The sequence below is a fragment of the Triticum aestivum genome, chromosome 4D (assembly GCF_018294505.1).
Source record: "Triticum aestivum cultivar Chinese Spring chromosome 4D, IWGSC CS RefSeq v2.1, whole genome shotgun sequence".
NCBI lineage: Eukaryota > Viridiplantae > Streptophyta > Magnoliopsida > Poales > Poaceae > Triticum > Triticum aestivum.
This window is the reverse complement of record NC_057805.1, coordinates 179769492-179773415: the sequence shown is the minus strand read 5'-3', so window position 1 is coordinate 179773415 and position 3924 is coordinate 179769492. Positions and strand designations below refer to the sequence as shown.

Sequence of the window (3924 nt, the reverse complement as noted above, 5' to 3'; positions counted from 1 at the left end):
GATGCACATAAGCGTTGTAAGACAGCAATGCATAAGCTAAAGCCCAACAACACTTCATATGTGTTGGTGGTGACCCCGCACAAATGGATTTTGGAATGGAGAAACAAATTATTGCAGCTTTTGAAGTAGTTGCTACATAGGTTATGAGGCCAATGTAGGTAGTGTACAGGAGATGCGATATAGTAAAAAAGATCTCATATATTAAATCAATAATGTTGCTTTACAAAGAGCACCATCCAAGGAATACATGATAATGTATATAGATATGCTTTGTTCCAAGTATTGCATATCAGAATGGCATTCATTGCTTATCTTCAGCTTGTATACATGTGTTTAACGAGAACACATGTGCTTTGTACACAAAACAGATCAAAGCTTCGTTGCATAAAACAAAAACCTAAGCTCGTGACATGAGCATCTAGACTGACATGTTCAATCTTCATTAACTCGAACCAAACCGATCAGCATCTCTTGCCATCCATAACTCCATATCCTGAAGATAGTTCCTGCCAGTTGTCGCTATAATAAAGTGCATACTCTTCATCTTCTGCTAGCAATGAAGAAAATACAAACAATTAAGTATACTACTTTGGGTAATAAACAAGTTCTTGACGAGCATGGTAGGAATGCTACATGTTGTAAGAAAATGTTAGAACTCTGAACCAGTGTCTGTTTTGTACCTGAAAACAAGCAAATGAAACTGGACTCTTAATTAGTTGATTTAATACTGAGCAGTTTGTGCTCAGAGAAACTATAGCTGCTGGTAGTAAGTGGTTGCTTGATATACATAGACCATTGGAATCTAGTCAAGTGCTTCCACTAAAAAAATTCTCAACTGAATGGGTACGCATGTCACACCATTAGGCAAGAAGTGATGTCTTCTCGGACGATGTTAGAAAGAATAAATTTTTTTGCGGGGATAGAAAGAATAATTTAGATGTAAGAACTTCTACTAACGCCTGCAAATATCAAACAAAAACTTCAAATTCTAAGTTGCGGCACATGATCGCTAATGTAAGTTCCTAGCACATTGTTCTTCGCTTATCCCTAGACTTCATTAATCATCTGCTAAGCTTGTTTAACTATATATGATGGTCATGAGAAAAAGGAAGCTAGGTTGTTTATCCAGTGCAATGTCCGGATGGTACTACAGGAAGAGTAATACTGATAACCTGGATATTCTGAATTCTTGAAGGAATAGTGCATGCACATCTACTGCATTTATTTACTACAAGCTATTATTTTGTACAAAGAAATTATGACTTAGGATTCAGAATATGAAGATGATATATCACTTTGGTCTGAATGTCTACATATTTTGAATGTGTCTGCATGAGCTTGTATGTCCGGATGACCTAGCTAATTGTCTACATAAGCGTGTATGATTACAAACTAGAAATCTGAATGTGGATAGTGACACCTGAATGTGTATACTGTATAGCAGCAAGTATACAAACTAGTGTACTGTACTTAGCACTAGACGAAACTCAAAAGTAGCTTAACTGAGACACGGACCACCGCATGTGCCCGCCGGGCGTAGCTAGCAGTGAAAACCTGTGTATACTGCTAATCCTGCTATTTTGGTTGCGGACGTTGGGGAAGTGCCGCGGAAGTGTCTGCCTGCATCCTGAATCTAAATGAGCAATCAACATGGCATATAAAGATGAATTCATGTACACACGACGCGCGCACACAAGCGCGCGCGTGCGCACACACACACACACAAAGAAACAAGGGATTGATGAACACCACACCTACGTGATGTCATTGAGGTGCTCCCATCATTGCTGGCAATTTATCTTCCCAACACTCATGAAATTCGCAAGCTGAATACCTCAGGTAGCTTTGTATCTTTAATATTAGGGGAAACCTGCAAGACCATAGTTCACTAAGCAACAACTTAAAATTCAAATACTAGTGAGAATAAAAGATGCAGTGTGGCATCCTGTGAAGCGTTTTTGTTGTGCTGCATCCTTCTGGTCCAAATATGATTGCAATTCATCCTAGCATGCAAATAAATACAAACATTAAAGTATTTAGAAGTATCTGAAGCTAAAGAAAATAGTTCGGATGAATCAAATTTTTACCTACATACTTCGCATGCTGGCAAGTGTGAGATATCTAGACTATGATTCATATACCTTTGTAGTGCTGTTATGTATACTCATGCTTCACATTACTGAATAAGGAGAGGTTATGCACTTGTAGTATTGATTTCTCCATGAAATCGGAAGCTTTTGTAAGAGTAAATAAATAATGCGCAATCACCCCTGTTTCAACGGAAAACTAGATTCTCTCCACATAAGCCACGAAAGATGCAGGCATTGATATCAAAACAAGACTGGTGAATAGTCATCCAAGGTAAAATTATTATTTTTCTGCAGTATGATGTGGCACTCTAGAGTATGATAGCCATGTGGAAAATACATACAGATAGTATAGGTGCATCGCACAATTATTATGGTCTGCACAACTAAAGCAGAGGATCACCAGCAAAAACATGTATAGCAAAATTAGAGGATCAGGTTTCCTCCAACGTAAAAGAGGATCACTAGCCATAACTTAAATACATTAGTACCAATATTCATTGACCAATTTAATTGGAAGGGGACAGAGATGTTTTCCAATCTCGTTCTAATTGGTCCATCCATGGCACAAGTGGAAGTTTAGAGAAGCTAGGCACCAAATGCCAATGGAATTATAGAAGCCACCATGTTGTTAAATTAGGGGGGAAATGGATTATTGGGGATAATGGGACAACCACGTTCTTGAGGGAGATAAATCCAGGTGAGCGGTGGGGTAGGCCATAGGCGACCATGGCAACCTCCATAGGAAGAGCGGTCGCGGTTCTTGCTATATCCAGCCGTAATCTACGAGGCCAGACGACAAACCTAGGTATGCCACACAGGACCAGAGAGGATAAGAGCAGAGGGGAGGAGTGTCTCACTCAACCATTTGGCATGGGAGTCGAGGTAGCCGTGGCAGAGCAGCACGGTTGAGCCAGTGGCGGCAGCCGCTCGTGCGGAGACGCCTGGGTCAGTGAGCCGAAAAACCGAAGGAGCAGGAGCCGCGCCGGTGACCCGTGGTGGCGGGTTGCTGCAGGGGCACGTGCAGGGGCCCGGACTCGGAGGATGTCGCGGCGACGGAGGATCTGAGGATGGCACTCATGGGGAGTTGAGGCCAGCGAGCAACGACGCAGAAGAGCGCCGGAGCTAGGCCCAAATGGAGGTCATGGCGGCAGCGTCATGGCCATGGAGCTCGGGTCAGAGAGGAATCGTGGGATGGAGAGATGAGATAGGAAAATGTTTTTTCTTTTAACAACGGAGGAGGGGTGGAGGGGTGTACCGAGTGGTTACCATTTTCCCCGCTTTTGGATTAGGAATAGGGAGGTGAGCGCTAAGCTGGGACGTGGGGGTTGAATAAAACAACACTTGCGTTAGTATCGTTGGTAGATATCCGTTGTTATATGGGGGTGTTTATTTTAGTGCCGGAGGCAGCGGAGGTGCTTACTTGGGCACTTCTGAGTATTGAGACCCCACGCTTTTCATGTTTCCCGGCATGCCTCGTGTTCATAGAGGCTCGCACTCTAGGGAAGACTATAGGAAAAGATCATGGAGGGCTGCCTGACCGAACAAAAGTTTGTTTGGTGTGTAGTCACATGGCAACCCTGGGGTGTGCCACCAGAAGCACGGATAAAGTGCTAGAGGGTTTTTCCTAGTCCACAGAGGTGAACAGTTGCCTTCCAAGTTCCCAAGGTGGGTCACCAAGAAATCCTGGAAGAAGAGTCCTGAAGAGGTTCGAGCCAAATGTCAAAACAAGTCGATGAAGTCCGCGGCCAATCAATCATCCGCGTGAGCAATCAAGATGAAATTCCAAAAGTCCAAGAAGCAAATTCAAGAAAGAAAATCCCAATAGTCCATGAAG

At 42.9% G+C, this 3924-nt stretch overlaps 1 long non-coding RNA gene across 7 annotated transcripts; it reads right to left on the bottom strand.

The window, feature by feature from the left end:
- Positions 1 to 287: 287 nt before the first annotated feature.
- LOC123097188 (uncharacterized) lies at positions 288 to 3427 on the bottom strand. 7 transcript variants are annotated; one of them, XR_006446908.1, is made up of 3 exons: positions 1504 to 3400; positions 634 to 680; positions 288 to 547 (listed from the first exon to the last, which is right to left on the bottom strand). It is a non-coding gene; the product is annotated as an uncharacterized lncRNA (long non-coding RNA). The 7 variants fall into 7 exon arrangements; XR_006446910.1 differs by having other exon boundaries at positions 1516 to 3400; XR_006446904.1 differs by having other exon boundaries at positions 634 to 3427.
- Between the last annotated feature and the right edge of the window lie 497 nt (positions 3428 to 3924).